This window comes from Arachis ipaensis, chromosome B8 (genome assembly GCF_059453495.1).
Source record: "Arachis ipaensis isolate K30076 ecotype BB chromosome B8, ASM5945349v1, whole genome shotgun sequence".
In the NCBI taxonomy this organism is placed as follows: Eukaryota; Viridiplantae; Streptophyta; class Magnoliopsida; order Fabales; family Fabaceae; genus Arachis; species Arachis ipaensis.
The window spans coordinates 58,793,575-58,812,098 of NC_142443.1; the positions used below are offsets into that span (position 1 = coordinate 58,793,575).

An 18,524-nucleotide genomic window follows, 5' to 3' on the forward strand; every position below is an offset into this window, starting at 1 on the left:
GTGTGAGAAATATTGACAAAATCCCCCAAAATAAGCACAAGATAAACCACAAAATCGGGGTTTATCAAATCTACCCACACTTAAACCAAGCATGTCCTCATGCTTAAAATAAAAAGACCAAAGATCATGGCGAGAAAAAGGGTTTATGAAATGCAAACTATCTAAGTGGATGCATGCAACTAATGTAAAATCATCTACCTACTTGATCAAGAGTAAATCTATCCTCCAAGAATACATGTGAGCATATAGGGTGAAAATAGTATGTGATTCATGAATCCTACGAATCCTACCAAATTGAACATCACCATGGAATGCATATGACTTGCTAAACGAATGCTTGTGAAAGTCGGGAACAAGCATTGAGCATCGAATCCTCACCGGAAGTGTATCCGCTCTATTCGCTCAAGTGTATAGGGTTCGTCACTCAATTTTCTCCTAATCATGCTTTCCAAGATTTGTCTTTCATCTAACAATCAACAATTACTTAATGCATGCTTACAATTATCATGCGGTCTTATTCATGGGTTGTAACGGGGCTAGGGTGAAGGTAAAGATGTATATGGCCAAGTGGGCTTAAAATTTGAGTCCTTGATCAACTTAGGATCCACTAGACACATAGGACAACCTATACGACTACAATATATTACCTAGCTACCCTTGAGTTTTATTCTTTTTTGCATACTCATGTATTCTTTTCAATTCACACCCATATGCATTGTTTTTATTACTTTATCTTGGGGCATCTTTGTCCCCTTTCATTACTTTTTCTCTTATATTTTCTTCTTCTCTCTCTCTTTTTTTTATTATTATCCCCTTTTTCTTGGGGTTTCTTTGTGAGCAAAAGTTTTACTGCATACAGTTTCGTCATTCAACACATGAGTATGTTCCCAAATCCTAGAATTTCCAATTATACTATAATTACACACCTATATATCTACCCTAATTCCCCAAATATACCCTCCTATTTGAATGATACACATCCTAACTTACCTAAGCTAATCAAGGATTCAAATTTAGGAACATTCATGGTTTTTCACTTAAGGTTGTTGATGTGCTCTATTTAAGAACAAAAGGGTTTATCATGGCTCAAAATTGGTTAGCAACGGTAGATAAAAGGGTTAAGGTCATTTGGAAAAAGTGACTATTGAAATGATGGCCTCAATCACGTGAATGCATTCATACACAAAGCAATGGACATATAGAATCAGACAAAGCAAGGATCACAGTCATAGAGAGAGAGATATGCACACAAGAATGGAAATAATTGTTAAAAGATGTAACCATGCAATAGGCTCAAAACTTTCATGCTTGTGTTCTTAGCTCAATCACTATGTTCCAAAATACATTCTTAAAGCAAGTTTACTGCAAAAAAAAAAATTCAGAATTTTGGCAGGTCACCCAGAACACAGTTTCTTGGAAAGGAAGTTATTGTTTTGACCAAGTAACTCTATAGAAACTAACTATCATGCAAGGGTATTTACAAGCAAAACTAACTACACATGCAATATACTAACTTCTAAGCAAAAGATAAATCCATGGGTATTGAGGGGAAGAGAATGTTACCCATGGAGATCGGTCGAACGACCTCCCCACACTTTAGAAATTAGCACGGTCCTCCGTGCTACGAATAATACGCAAGGGACGGTCGGGACCGAAACCTTCATTATTCCCTTTATTAGAGCTCCCATCACTTGGGTTTGAGATGGATGTGAATATTTTGGGTTCCTCCATGCTAGGGGTAACACAACGCAGAAGCTTCTTGATGTAAGTATATCGGCGGTGGTTGCGCTACTCATATCTATCAAGCTTCTGGTAAAGATCTTCTATCCTTTGATGAGTGGACCTCAGTGGTGGTGATGATGAGCTAGAAGGAAAAAGAAGTGGCGGGGTCATGTTGAGGCTTGGTTTGCTCATGGGAAGGTGTAGGTATTTTCTTCTTGGGACCACATCGCCCATAGCCGGAACTATAATCTTTTTGTCCTTGGCTTCCCAAGAAACACCCGCAGCAGCAACTAAATCAGATACCAATACTGGAAATGGAAAATTACCCCGGTCGTGAACTTGACTCATCGCTTGCTTGACAAGAAGTGGAATGTTCACTGGCTTCTCCGTGAGAACACACCAAACAAGCAAGGCGAGGTCTGCCGTGATGGATGACTTGTGGGTGCTAGGTAGCACATAGTGAGATAGGATCTGGGCCCAAGCTCTAGCTTCCACAGTGAGGGAGCGAGCGTCAATGCTCTTGGGCCTCATCCGCAGTCGACCATGGATCCAAAATGCCTCTGGTTCAGCAATGACTCATAGGATCGAGTCCCAATCGAATCCAAACTCCTCTCGCTGACGTAAGACTTCTTGGTAGCCATCCATGTCACTTGGTACCGGTAGAACATTAAGCACTTGCTGAATAGCCTCTTCTGAAACTGAAACTTGCTTCCAGCGCATGTATACCGATTGAAGAGAGGAAAGATGGTAGTTAGTTTAGAATTCTTCCACCCAAGAGAGGTTGATTTCCCTTGGTTTCCTCAAGAGAAACTCCCATCCTCGCTGTTCAATGCGGGGCAAAATATAAGGAGCAACTTTGTCCGGCGGAGCGAGTAGATGCTCAGGGTGATAGTTCCTTACAGCTATGGAGGGGAACATAAGTTCACAGAAGCGGTTGGGGAACCTTGAAGAATCTTTTGCCGGTTTGCCCTTGTCATTCTCATCAAAAGGAGCGGGTGTCTTCCCTTTCTTAGATAGGCGTTTGGCACCTAATGAAGAGCGCGCCTTAGAATTTGACTTTTGGGGTACCCTTTTCGCGGCCGGTTTCCTTGAAGCTATCTCCTTGCCTTTCTTAGTGGCCATCCTAAAAAGGAAGGGAAGGAAGGAAAATATTAAACCCAAAAATAAATTTGACAAAAACATGCAAGTGACTTGTAGTGCCCATTGTGAATGTAAAAACAAGGGTCACGATGCTTGGCATGGGATGCAAGAGTAAGTAAAGCATGCCATGGCATGAGAAGAGTAATCTCAAGCATCCATGATAAAGAGCAAGTAATGTTCAATTAATCTCTAATTGGTAAGTATGAACTTTAGGCACACAAATTAGACTCAATGCATTTAAGAGAAAGCAAGTGAACGAAGAGGGAGCACCAATTTGAAAGTGTATGACTAAAATGAACCAAAATGGTATATGTGCATTTCCTCGAACACTTGGCGTGCAATAATCAAGCAACGAGCAATTATGAGATACTAACCCGATTCAAAGCCCAAAATGGAACATTAATCATCACATAAACATCACACAACGGTAAAGGTAAGAAAAAGAATGACAAAAGATCTATTGATGCATATTAAGCTCAAATTCAATATCCATGGAGAAATAAGGAAAAAGGAAAAAATAAGCAAACAAAAAGCAAGAAACATCATCATCAAGTAAAATGGAAACTAAGTAAAACAATAAGAAGCATCTAACTAGAGGAAATATTGTAAGAGAAGTAGAAGAACTGAAATCTTGAAAAGTATGAAGGAACAAGGTTGAATCTTCTTTTGTGAAGATGAGAAAAAAAGGGAGAAGTGTAGTGCCACCGGAAAAAGTGGTTGTCACCGGTGAGTGGCCGAAGACAGCGGTGGTGGATTGTGGAAGAAGAAGAAGAGAAGAGAAATGATGAAGGAAGAAGGGAAAAGAAACTAAGAAAGAGAAAGGGTTGAGATAAAGAAAACAGGACAAGGCGCGAAGGAATTAAACTGACCCGCGCAACCGGCGCGCGCGCACTGTGCGCTGGCGCGTCGGTGAGTGTACTGGCAGAGGACGCGTGCGCGCGAGGGAAGTTGTGCCTCAGGCACAGAAGTGGCACAAGATTGGCTCAAGTCTCTGGTTTTTGCACCAGAATGAATCAGTGAGGCAGGCGCGCGGACGCGCAGCTTGCGCGGATGCGTGCTTGAGGTATTTCGCGACTGGCGCGGACGCGCACAACGCGCGGACATGTCAGTTTTGGCACAGGGTTAGCCCAATTGTGGCACAACTCTCTGGTTTTTGTACCAGAGAGTCCACATATCTCCATCAGCGCGCGCACGCACCGTGCGCTTGCGCGTCGATGGTTAAATTGCAATGGTGCGGGCAGGCGGCATGTACGCGAACGTGTGGGTGCCTGGAGCGAGTTGGGCACGAAGTGGGCATGACTCTCAGGTATTTGGCCCAAGAGTGGAATTGCGCTACCGGCACGCGCGCGCACTGTGCGCTGGCGCGTCGGTGCCCTTCTGCAAAGAGAATTTTTTTTTTCACATCCTATCTACATGAACATCCTATCTATCCAACAAAGTCAACAAATCTAGCATTCCTATGCACTCAATCAATCATCAAGAGATCACAAAATTCACAAGAAACTAAAGATACGAACAAGATGGTATATACAAGGAAGATCTTACCACGGTGGGGTGCCTCCCACCAAGCACTTTTCTTTAACGTCCTTAAGTTGGACGGTCCTTTTCTTAAGCTTCCTCTCTCCTTGGTGCATCCTCCAATATGTACAGATATAGCTCTTTTGGGGGCTTGCAACCATGATACTTCTTCACTCTATGTCCATTCACTTTGAAAGTTGCTTCACTCTTGGGATCGAACAATTTCACCACTCCGTAGGGCTTCATTTCCTTCACCTTGAGAGGTCCTTCCCATCTAGAACGGAGCATGCCAGGCATAAATCGGAGCCTTGAGTTGTAGAGGAGGACCTCATCACCTTCTTGAAAGTCCTTCTTCCGGATGTGATGGTCATGAAATGCCTTAGTCTTTTCCTTGTAAATTCGGGCATTCTCATATGACTCGTTCCTCAAACACTCAAGCTCTTCTAGTTGTAACTTCCTAGCTTCACCCGCCTTGGCTAAATCCATGTTGCACCGCTTGACCGCCCAATAGGCTCGATGCTCAATCTCCACCGGAAGGTGGCACGCCTTACCGTAGACGATCTGGAAAGGACTCATCCCTATCGGAGTCTTGTAGGCTGTTCTATACGCCCATAGTGCATCTCCTAGCCGGAGGCTCCAATCCTTTCTTTGTGGATTGACCACTTTCTCCAAGATTCTCTTGATTTCCCGGTTGGACACTTCCACTTGCCCATTTGTTTGCGGATGATAAGTAGTAGCAACCTTATGTGACACTCCATAGCGCTTGAGCAATGCTTCTACCTTCCTGTTACAAAAGTGGGATCCTTGGTCACTCACAATTGCTCGTGGCGACCCATAAATACAATGTGATTCCTAATGAAAGAAACAAAGGTGTTGGCGTCGTCAAGGCGGGTAGGTATGGCCTCCACCCACTTTGACACGTAGTCAACCGCTAATAGAATATACAGATACCCACTAGAGTTGGGAAACGGTCCCATAAAGTCAATGCCCCATACATCAAATATCTCACAGAACAACATAGATTGCTGAGGCATTTCATCCCTTCGGGATGTGTTTCCTGACTTTTGACACTGATGGCAAGACACACAACCGATTAGCATCCTTGAATAAGGTTGGCCACCAGAACCCGCAATCCAACACTTTTTTAGCGGTCCTTTGTGGGCCAAAGTGGCCACCACATTCGGACGAATGACAAGCCTCAAGAATTGGTTGGAATTCAGACTCCGGGACACATCTTCGAATTACTTGGTCCATGCCCCTCTTCCACAAGTGAGGGTCATCCCAAATATAGTATTTGGAATCACTCCTCAACTTGTCCCTTTGAGTTTTTGAAAAGTTGGGAGGGAAGATTTTTGCAACCAAGTAGTTCGCCATTGGGGCAAACCAAGGAAAGCTATCCGACACAACATGCAAACTATCCAATGGGAATGAGTCATTGATCGGAAATGGATCAATTTTTAAATTCTCAATGCGGCTTAAGTGATCCGCAACCAGGTTTTGAGATCCACTCCGGTCCCTAATCTCAATGTCGAATTCTTGCAAAAGCAAGATCCAACGTATGAGTCTAGGTTTTGACTCATTCTTTGTTAATAAGTACTTTAAAGCTGCATGATCCGTGTATACCACTATCTTTGAACCTAGCAAATAAGATATGAATTTATCTAAAGCATGAACAATAGCTAGGAGTTCTTTTTCAGTAGTGGTATAGTTGGATTGTGCTGCATCTAGTGTCTTAGAAGAGTAAGCAATGACAAAGGGGAGTTTACCATCGCGCTGTGCAAGCACGGCACTTACAGCATGGTTTGACGCATCGCACATTAACTCAAATGGCAACATCCAGTTGGGGCCTCGCACAATTGGTGCTGTGGTAAGAACTCTCCTTAGCTCTTCAAAAGCTTTCACACATTCACTATCAAACTCAAAATCCACATCCTTTTGGAGTAGGCGCGATAATAGCAAAGCAATCTTGCTGAAGTCCTTGATAAAGCGCCTATAAAATCCTGCATGTCCCAAAAACGAGCGGACCTCCCTCACAGATGAGGGGTAAGGCAAAGTGGTGATAACATCGACCTTGGCCGGGTCTATAGAAATGCCTTCATGAGATACTACATGTCCTAACACTATACCTTGTCGTACCATAAAGTGACATTTTTCAAAATTTAAGGCAAGGTTAGTGTCAACATATCTAGCTAGGACCTTGGCCAAGTTCTCTAAATAACAATCGAATGAAGTACCATAAACGCTGAAGTCATCCATAAAGACTTCCAGAGAATTCTCCATTAGATCGGAGAAGACACTCGTCATGCACCACTGAAAAGTAGCGGGTGCGTTACATAGTCCAAATGGCATCCTTTTATAGGCAAAGGTGCCGAATGGACAAGTAAACGTGGTCTTCTTCTGATCTTCAAGAGTAATATGTATCTGGAAGTAGCTAGTAAATCCATCAAGAAAGCAGTAGTGAGATTCACCTGCCAAGCGGTCTAGCATCTGATCGATGAAGGGTAAGGGGTAATAGTCCTTCTGTGTGGTGGCGTTCAATCTTCTATAGTCAATACATACTCGCCACGCATTTTGTACTCTTTTAGCGACCGTTTCACCGTCGTCCTTCTTGACCGTTGTGATGCCCGACTTCTTGGGGACAACCTGAACCGGGCTCACCCACTCACTGTCGGAGATCGGGTATATGATATCCGCATCCAGTAATCGGGTGACCTCTTTCTTCACTACATCGAGGATGGTTGGGTTGAGCCTCCTTTGCGGTTGCCTAACCGGCTTAGCTCCATCTTGGAGAAATATCCTATGCATGCACTTGCGGGGGTCAATTCCCACAATATCCGCTAGGCTCCATCCTATTGCTTTCTTGTACCTTCTTAGAACATCTAGGAGCTTTTCCTCTTCTTCACTTGAGAGATCACTAGCAATAATGACCGGAAACCCTTGGTTATCCTCTAAGAAAGCATACTTCAAATGAGATGGAAGGGGCTTCAGTTCACTTTTTGTCTCAAGATGAGGTTCCTTTTCATCAAGCTCACGGGGCTCATTCTTGACAACGTCCTCATGTTCATCCTCTTGGTTATCCGTCTCCTCAACAATGGGGTAGCACAACTTGTCATGGTCTTTTTCTTGCACTTCTGCTACCACTTCGTCAATCACATCACATCGGAGCACGGAATGTTCTTCGGGAGCATGTTTCATGGCTTCCTCTAAATTGAACTTGATAATCTTGTCTCCAACCCCAAAGGAATATATACCGGTGAAGGCATCTAACTTGAATTTGGAGGTTTTGAGGAAGGGTCTACCAAGTAGAACGGAGGATGAGCTTCTATTTTCTGCTGGAGGCATTTCAAGGATGTAAAAGTCAACCGGAAAAACCAAATCCTTAATTACCACGAGTACATCTTCTGCTATCCCCATCACTGTGATCACACTTTTATCGGCTAAGGCAAACCTCGCCGCTGACTTCTTTAATGGAGCTAAATTCAACCGCACATAGATAGAAAGTGGCATGATGCTTACATAAGCTCCCAAGTCACACATACAATCATGAAAAGTGTGTCCACCAATACAACATAAGCACGGCCCAGGGTCACCATATTTTCTTGGAATAGGTTCTATCAAGGAAGAAATTGAACTACCCAAGGATAATATCTCCAATTCTCCTATCTTATCCTTGTGTGTACACAAGTCTTTCAAAAATTTTGCATACTTTGGAATTTGTTGAATAGCATCAAGGAGTGGTATGGTTACCTCAACCTTTTTGAACACTTGAAGCATGTTCAAATCAAACTCCGGTGTTTTCTTCACTTTCTTCACCATGGAAGGAAATGGAATAGGAATTTACTCATCCACTATAGCTTTCCTCTTGGGTTCCTTGAGGTTTACTCCTTCTTCCTCATGCCTTTTGTCCACCGCCTCTTCTTCATGTGGAGCTTCAACAACTACCTCTTCCTCATGAATTTCTCCCATGACCCTTGGAGGTATCTCCTCTAATGTAGTCCCCGACCGTAGAATGATGGCGTTGAGACCGCCTCTTGGGTTTGGTTGGGGTTAGGATGGAAGGTTAGAGGAACTTGAGGGTTGATTGGTGTTGTTATTGGGGGTTGGTGGTTGGCTAGACACGTTCATCTTTGATAGCATGTTAGTGAGGTTGGCCAATTGAGTATTCAAGGCCTCGAATTGAGCCTTGTTGCTCTCATCTCATTTTTCCATAGCGGCTCTAAGCTCATCAACTTGATTGTTGGAGGATGGAGGAGCTTGGTTTTGATTTTGTTGTCTATGGTATGGTGCTTGGTACTTGGTGTAGTTGTTTTGGTTTTGGTTGGAATGGCCTTGGTTGGCTTGGTAGTTGGTGTTGTTGTGGTGGTATTGGGATGAAGATTGGTTGTTGTTGTGATGAGAAGAAGAGTTGTTCCACCTTTGGTTTTGATTGCTTCCTTGTGCATTATCCCTCCACCCTTGATGTTGATTACCACCTTGATGGTAATTGTTTTGACCTTGAGGAGGGTAGGGTGGACGGTTGTTGTAATTCACATTGGCCACCACAAGAGCATGTTCCTCTTGAATTTGATGACATTGGTCGGTGTAATGTGTGGTGCTAGAGCACAAACCACAAATTCTCGGAGGGCCTTCAAGTTGAGCAACCGGAGGTGGGGCTTGGACGGCTTGGATGGAGTAGTATTCCTTTTGATCCCTTTGGATTTGTGTAAGGATGGTGGTCATATCCCCAAGTGCCTTGGTTAGACTTGCTTTGGAGGGGGATGGTTCTACCACACCCTTGAGAGGATTACTTCTCACCCTTGTGTGTTGTGTAGCTTCGGCAACATCCTTTATCAAATTCCAAGCTTCTCTCTCCGTCTTATTTTTTGAAAGGGAACCGCCACTAGAAGCGGTGAGCAATCTTCTATCTTCCGCACAAAGACCTCCGGTAAAGTAGCTAATGAGAAAGTGAGTGGTCATTCCATGGTGTGGACATGACTCCAATAGCCTCTTGAACTGAGACCAATACTCGTACAAACTCTCTTGGTCTCTTTGCATTATACCTGAAATCTCTTTCCGGATGTAGTCGGTCTTCTCTGGTGGGAAGAACTTATCAAGAAACTCTCTTCTCAAGAAATCTCAATTAGTCACAATCTCATCCGATAGCGAATAGAACCATGTTTTTGCTTGCACTTCAAGAGAGAAAGGGAAGACAAAAACCATGATAGCTACCTCATCGGCTCCATGCCTTCGAGCTGTAGAACAAGCAACTTGAAAATCTTTCAAATGTCGGATGGGGTCTTGGCCCGGCAACCCATGATACTTAGGAAGTAGATTTATCAAGCTACTCTTCAACTCAAAGTTTGGATCAAGGTTAGGATACCTTGCTTGTAACGGTTGAAGTATGATATCCGGAGCTCCTTGCTCATGCAAAGTGATCCGGCGTGGCTCCGCCATGTGTGGCTCACCTGTAGGATGCAAAGATGTATTAGTAGTGTCAACAGAAGAATAAGAAGTAGTGGACTCCAAGTCACTCTTAGTGACGTCTAGTGATTCGGTATTTCCCTCAAGAGAGGCCGAAGTACTAGGTGTATAGTCCAACCGCCGTCTAGCTTGCCGAGTGTGTAACAAAGTTCTTTCAATCTCGGGATCAAAATTGGCTAAGCTAGAATTCGGTTGAGACCGAGTCATCAAACTTGAAAGTCATAGCACAAATGCAAAAGAAATCTAAACTATAGCTAAGTATTGAAAGAGGTAAAATATCTACACTATTCACATATTCATATAACCAATATCAAGGCATAAGTTGCAACCATTCCCCGGCAACGGCGCCAAAAATTTGACACGTCTGATTCCCCCAAGGGTGTATTGGTAAAGATTTTCTTCAAATAAATCACGTTGCAAGTATAGCTCTACCAACAACAATCCTCGGGCGTCAAATTTAGAAGAGGGATTTGGTTGTCATAAGTTCAACCCCAATAGAAATAACCGAAGTATTCAAACCTCAGGTCGTTGACGTTAGGATTTTTGCTGGTAAATAATTTTATAAAAACAGTCGCGTTGTAGATATAGTTTCTAAACCGACAGAAATCCCTTCGTGCAAACGTTTTGGTTGTCACAAGTAACAAATCCCTTAAAAATTGATAACCGAAGTATTTAAACCTCGGGTCGTCTTCTCAAGGAACTGCAGGGAAGTATGTTCTTATTATTGGTTATGAAGATTGTAAATTGGGGTTTTGAAGATGAGGAACAAGTAATTTAAATGGCAAGTAAAATAAACAAATAACTATAAAATAAACTTTTGGCAAGATATGAGAAATTGGAAGTCCTATCCTAGTTATCCTTATCAATGATGATGAAGACTGAATCTTAATTCCACTTAGTTAGCCTTTACTTAAAGCAAAGAAAGGTCAAGTGACTAATTAGTTTGATCTTCAAATCCTAGTTAATCCCTAAGGAAAGATTGGGATTATTGAAGTTCAATTCAATTAGCAAAGATAACAATTATCAATCATGTTGAGTTTGATAACTCCTAAGTTACTGATTTCTTAACCATGATCGAAAGGGAAAAAGTAAATCTACTCGAATAAAAAAATGTCTTCAGATTGGAAGCAACAGTAGCATAAATAAAAGAAAGCAATCATAAACTAAAATACCTCAAATAACATTAATTCAAAGAATAATCTGTAACATAGAAGAATTCATAAATTAAATTGAGAAAATAAGTAATGAAAAAGGAATATTGAACCTGATAAAAAGAGATAATCCTGAAAGCAAAAGAAATCCTAATTCTAAATCCTAAAAGAGAGAGGAGAGAACCTCTCCCTCAAAACTACATCTAAATCATGAAAAGTAACTAATTGGAGACTCTCCCTTGAATGGATGCATTCTCCCACTTCATAACCTCTGATCTGTGCCTTTTGGACTTGGATTTGGGCCAAAAAGGGCTTCAGAAATCGCTGGGAGCGTTTTCTGTAATTTCTGGTACATGGCCTTTGTCACGCGTCCGTGTGGGTCACGCGGTCACGTCATATGGAGTTTTTCTTGTCACGTGGTCGCTTCAGTCATGCGTCCGCGTCATATGCGTTTCGCTCAAGGTGCGCGATCGCATCAATCACGCGGTCGCGTCACTGTCATTTCGCGCTGGCATGCGGCCGCGTCGTCCATGCAATCGCTTCGCTGCCAGTTTCTTCAAAAACTCCATTTTATACTTTCCTTCCATTTTTGTATGTTTCCTTTCCATCCTTTAAGTCATTCCTACCTTAGAAGATCTGAAATTACTCAACACACGAATCACGGCATCGAATGGTAATAAAAGGGGTAATTAAAATAATTATTTTTAAATCATAAGAAACATGTTTTTCATATACATCACATAATAAGAAAGGGAAAAGTAAAATCATGCAATTTATATGAATAAGTGAGTGAAGAATTGAATAAATCACTTAAATTGGGCATAAAATATATCATAAAATATGGGTTTATCAACCTCCCCACACTTAAAACAATAACATGTCCTCATGCTAAATCCAAGATAAAGAGTAAGGTAAGGTTAAAGTGGTGGAATCTCATGCAATGCAATCTATTCTAAATGCAACTACCTAAATGAATCATGCAATTCTAACTTTTATTCACTTGTATATAAAGCTTACATGTAGTTAAATTAATTCACATTCTCAAGGAATCATATATATATATATAGCCAAACCTTAGATAATGATAAAGCACTTTTACAATTGAGATGGGAAAGAAAAATATTTTACAAACTTACAAGACAATTAACAATTTAAGCAGAGATATATGTTGATGAGCTATTGAACCCTCACTGGATTTTGTGTTTACTCTCTAGTCACTCAGTGCTTATTGGGTTAATCTCTCTATTCTTCTTTTTATCCTTACTTTCTATAACTTTGTTCTTCATCTAACCAATCAACAATTATAGAATATAGGCATGCAAAAATCATGAGGTCTTTAATTAAGGTTGTAATGGGGCCAAGGTAAAGGTAAGGGTATATGTATAAGGCTAAGTGAGCTAATAAGTGAATCCTTGATTAGTCTAAGATTTCACCTAACATACATACTTTGTAAAGTAAGAATTTCTTTACCTATTCACCCAAATTTTCCCTCTTTTGATGTTACATGCTCATGCATTAGTTTTAATTTTGTCTCATGTGCATGGCTTTATTTTGCATTTGGGGAATTCTTTTGTATCCCCTTTATTCAAATACTGAAAAATAAATTTTTTTTAATGCACATGGTAATTCAATTATTTTGATTTCACATGAGCATGCTTCCCAAAATTTTTATTTGAATTATTTTATTCTTTTTAACTTTCTACCCTTTGTTTTTATCATCCATGTTCCCAATAGGTTTCCCACACTTAAACAATACACACTTTCTATCTTAAGCTAACTAAGGATTCAACTTGGGATTTTTATTTTATTTTTCTGCTTAAGGCTAGTAATATGGTTTATAGAATAAGAGGGAATTTTAAAGGCTCAAGGGGGCTGCTAATAAGGGCAATGTAAAAGGTAGGCTAATTTGGGATAAGTGAGCTAGAATCAAACAATGGCCTCAATCACCTTCTTGGTATGTATCTATATTCTATAATCGGACATATAGATTAAAACAAAGTAAAGAACACCAGAATAAAAAAGAAGGGCAGAACACACAGGAATAAAAATTATGGTTTGAATGTAACCATACAATTAAGCTCAAAACTCACAGGCTGTGTGTTCTCTAACTCAAAAATCATATATCAGTTATATATGTCATGCAAGTAAAAATTAAGAGTTCCCATTATTCTCAATGTAAATCTTAAGGTGACTTTAAAGTTTTAGTGTTTCTCCTTGATGAAATATTGTTAACCAACTAACATGTAATGCTATATACAAGGTGTGTGGATTGTTTTTATTATGTTAAAGTATCTAGTTTACTTCCTTTTTATATTTTCAATTTAAACTAGGTTATCTTATGCTAAAAAAAAAGGGTAAACTATACTAATTAATCCACATTTTCTATAACTAATAAGTTAGAATTGCAACTAAACTAAATGGCTAAAATATGAACTAAAGTGCAACATGCAGAAATATAGTAAAAATAAATGAAAATAGCAATGTATAAGTACTGAGAAAATAAAAAAAATAAAAAAAAATACAGAAAAGTAGTAAAAGAAAGTAAAAGAGTCTGTAGTGGTTCACCAAAAAATACGCCAGAGATGGCGACCTCCCCACACTTAAAATGAAGCATCGTCCCTGATGCTCACTCAAGCAGGGTGTGAAGGGATGTCATCATTGGAAGGATGGGTAGCCAGAGTCTCTGTGGTGGTGGTCTGAGGATCTGCTTGCTGCAGAGGAGGTGCTGACTGAATAGGAATCTCTGGGTCTGCAGCCTGAATCTGAGGCGGGGCCTCTGGTGCACGAAATTGTGATGTCAATGTTCACAGTACTCTCTTATAACTTCGCACAACTAACCAGCAAGTGCACTGGGTCGTCCAAGTAATACCTTACGTGAGTAAGGGTCGATCCCACAGAGATTGTTGGCTTGAAGCAAGCTATGGTTATCTCGTAACTCTTAGTCAGGATATAATATCAATAATAATTTTTAGTTTGAATTGTAAAAAGTAAAAAGGGCAGAACACAAATTATACTTGTATGCAGTAATGGAGAATATGTTGGAGTTTTGAAAATGCTTTGTCTTCTGAAATTCTACTTTCCTCTGTCTTCTTGTTCACGCACGCACGTCCTCCTATGGCAAGCTGTGTGTTGGTGGATCACCATTGTCAATGGCTACCATCTTTCCTTTCAGTGAAAAGGGTCCTGGTGCGCTGTCACCGCACGGCTAATCATTTGCAGGTTCTCAATCGTACCGGAATAGGATTTACTACCCTTTTGCGTCTGTCACTACGCCCAGCACTCGCGAGTTTGAAGCTCGTCACAGTCATCCAATCCCTGAATCCTACTCGGAATACCACAAACAAGGTTTAGACTTTTCGGATTCTCTTGAATGCTGCCATCAATCTAGCTTATACCACGAAGATTCTGATTAAGAGATCCAAGAGATATTCATTCATTCTACGGTGGAACGGAAGTGGTTGTCAGGCACATGTTCGTGGGGGAATGATGATGATTGTCACATTCATCACATTCATGTTGAAGTGCGAATGAATATCTTAGATAGGAACACGCATGTTTGAATGGAAAACAGAAATACTTGCATTAATTCATCGAGATATGATGCCAAGGCATCTTAGGCGAGTTTCACTAGCTTTTTTCTGTTAGTTTTAGTTGTTTTATGCACTTTCTTGAGCTTAAAGTAACCAAGAATGGTTAAATGAATAACAAAGCAATGAACCATCCAAACAGTATGATTTTTATGCAAATTTCATGAGTTTTTAGTTATATTACTTGAATGCTATGAATGGAAGATTCTCATGAAAATTTGCAAGACTTTGATGCAGTTGTTTGGATGATTTCAGGAAAGAAGAGGCTAGGCAAGGAAGCAACAAAGATCAATAAAGGAAGCTTGAATATCACATGTGGAGTTTAAGTTCCAGTTTAAGCTTAAACTGGAACTTAAACGGCCAAAATCATGAAAGCTGAGGAAAGGGTGAAAGTGGCGTTTAACCTCCAGTTTAACCTTAAACTGGAAGTTAAACGCCAGAAATGGGAAATGCACCAGGGAGCCATTTCCACGTTTAAGCTCCAGTTTAACCTTAAACTGGAGCTTAAACGTGTTCGACCAAGTTTTCTCCTCCAGGGTTGCTTTCTCCATTTCCACGTTTAAGCTCCAGTTTAACCTTAAACTGGAGCTTAAACGTGTTCGACCTCCAGGGCTACCTTTCTCCGCTTCCACGTTTAAGCTCCAGTTTAACCTTAAACTGGAGCTTAAACGTGTTCGACCTCCAGGATGGCTTTCTCTATTTCCACGTTTAAGCTCTAGTTTAACCTTAAACTGGAGCTTAAACGTGTTCGACCTCCAGGGCTGCCTTTCCTATCTCCACATTTAAGCTTCAGTTTAACCTTAAACTGAAGCTTAAACGTGTTCGACTACGTTACCCTCCAGGGCTGCCTTCTTCCATTTCCACGTTTAAGCTTCAGTTTAACCTTAAACTGAAGCTTAAACGTGCTTCCACAAAAGGCATCACTGGAAGTGTCTGGCGTTTAAGCTGCAGTTTAAGCTTAAACTGCAACTTAAACACCACTCTTGGAAAAGGTTTCTGGGCCAAAAATATTGCAGTTTAAGTTAGCATTTGAGCACAAACATTAACTTAAACTTACTCTGGTATGAAACCCAATTGAATATCATGGTTTATGGGATTGGGCCTGAAGGATTGATGAGTCTGGAATTTCAATTTGTTGAGTCATGTGTCATTACTTGATTATCACTAAGTTGGCTCAATGAATGTTACAGAATTTGGATCAGCAGCCTCATCAAGATTATGGACATAAACCCAAAGCAAAAGGAAAGCAGGGAGAGGCCTCAAAGCCCAAGAAACACAACAGAAGCTCAATATAGAAAGTGTATAAATAGGATAGAATTTAAGTTAGGGGGAACTTTTACCTTTTCATATTTTTGCTAGTTTTCATACCTTTGTAATTGAATTCAGAGCTATGACTCACTAAACCCCCTTTCATTGGGTTAGGGAGCTCTATTGTAATTCAATGAATCAATAATAGTTTATCTTCTTCTTCAATCTTTTCTCTTGAATTTTGTTAGAAAGCTTCTCGATCTAATTCCATTGGGTAGTTGTCTTGGGAAAGAAACTACCCATAATTGGAATCCTTCGGAACCTTGGGAAAGGAATGGAGGATTCATGCTAGAGAAGCTTTCTCACAGTGAATTGGATTGGGGTTTGGATGGATATTGTGACATGTAATCCTACCAAATTGTGGTTCATGAAACTGTGTGGTATAATTAGTGATCGAGCATCATCTCTTCTTATGAACATTTAAACCAAGGGATTGGGAATTTGTTTGTTTTTAGAGAGAATTGGTGAGCCAAGGGATTGGGATCCAATCATATAAGATTGCCAAGCAAAATTCAATGAACGCATTGGTTGAGGAAGAGATAAACATGTTTTGATTCGGAGATCTCAATATCTCCTATAACCCAATGAATTCCCCATCTCCGATTTCCACTTTCTCTTTACATTCTGCAACTCAATTCATGCAATCACCCCCATTCCCTTTTAATTTCAGCAATTTAGCTTCTGCTCTTTAATTCATGCAATTTAAGATTCCGCCATTTCAATTTCTTGTCATTTACGTTTCCCGCCAATTTTACATTCCGCAATTCTCATCTAATTCTTGATTCCGCTCAACTAGACACACTTCTAATCCGAATTGCTGATTCAACCAATCCTTGTGGGATTCGACCTCACTCTATTGTGAGTTTTTACTTGACGATAACCGGTGCACTTGCCGGAAGGAATTTTGCCGATCGTGCAATTTCCTAAATCGTGGCATAACTAGTTTATGCGCATCAAGTTTATGGCGCCGTTGCCGGGGATTGGTTTTCGATTGACAATTCTCAAATTGGAAGTTAACTAGATTGAGCATTTTTCTTGCTTTGTTAATTCAGTTCAAGTTACTTGTTGAATTTCAATTTCTGCACTCTGTTACATGCTTTCTTTCTTTATGCTTTTAATTTCAAGCAACTAACTCACTGACTCACTAACTATTTGAATTAATTCCTCAACTGGTCTAACCATACTCTTCCATTAACCAAGAGTATTTCACTTGTTTGGTGCCTGTGCTGTGTTCTTGTATGACAGGTAGGAGAGGAGAGACATCAACCCCTCCATATACCGAACCAGAAAGGACCCTTCATAGACTTAGAAGGGAAGCAAGAGGGAAGAGAATACTGAGAGAAGAGGAATCTGAAGGAGAATCTGAGGACAATTTTAAGGAAGCTTTAGATCTCAACATGGATAGAGAAGTTCACAACCATGAGAGAGCTGATGGAAACAATGCCATTCCCGAGAGGAGGGTTCTTAGTTCATACATAAACCCAACCTCTGGGAATTGTGGTAGCAGCATTCAGAAACCACCCATTCAGGCCAACAATTTTGAACTCAAACCACAACTAATATCACTTGTGGAGAATCATTGTTCATTTGGTGGGAGTGCTAATGAAGATCCAAACCAACATCTCACAAAATTCCTGAGAATTTGCGACACTGTGAAGTCTAATGGAGTCCAGGAAGATGCCTATAAACTGCTTTTGTTCCCATTTTCACTTAGGGACAAGGCAGCTAAGTGGCTGGAATCATTCCCAAGAGGGAGCCTAACAACCTGGGATGAGGTGGAAAGCAAGTTTCTGGCACGTTTCTACCCCCAACAAAAGGTCAATAGACTTCGATCTGAGGTTCAGACTTTTAGACAACAAGATGGTGAAACTCTCTACGAGGCATGGGAGAGATTCAAGGATTTGACAAGGAAATGCCCACCAGACATGTTCCATGACTGGGTGCAATTGCATATTTTCTATGATGGACTTTCTTATGAATCAAGGAAGGCTGTAGACCATTCATCAGGAGGTTCATTGAACAGGAAAAAGACTGTGGAAGAAGCCATTGAAGTGATCGAGACAGTGGCTGAGAATGAGTACTACTATGCTTCAGAGAGACACAACACTAAGGGAGTCATGGAGCTGAACCATGTTGATACAATTCTAGCCCAAAACAAGGTGTTTGCCAAGCAACTAGCAGAGCTCACCAGGAAATTAGAAACAAAGCAAGTGGCTGCAATACACACACAAGATCAAGAGGAAGAAAGCACTGAAGGAGGTGATTGGGAAGAGGCCAACTATGTGGGAAACCAACAAAGGCAATCATATGATCCACATTCCAACACTTACAATCCAGGATGGAAAAACCACCCAAACTTTGGGTGGGGGAACCAACAAACCCAACCACAAAACCACAAACCTTACAACCACAACCAACATAACAATTCCACATACCAAAACTCCAACCAAAGATCATACCAAGCCACACAAAACACTTACTCCCAACCATCATATCATGGCCAAAATAATCAACCTACCCAACCTAATCCGAACCAACAATTTCAAGATCAATTAAACAGGATAGAAGGAGTGCTTGCAAACATGGGTCAGGACATAAGTGAGTTGAAAAACTTTAGGGATGATGTGAGATCTACCTT

General features: G+C 40.8%; 1 non-coding gene across 1 annotated transcript; it reads right to left on the reverse strand.

The window, feature by feature from the left end:
* Positions 1-17,709: 17,709 nt before the first annotated feature.
* LOC148548241 (small nucleolar RNA R71) lies at positions 17,710-17,813 on the reverse strand. The gene has a single exon (XR_015898617.1). It is a non-coding gene; the product is annotated as a small nucleolar RNA R71 (small nucleolar RNA).
* Between the last annotated feature and the right edge of the window lie 711 nt (positions 17,814-18,524).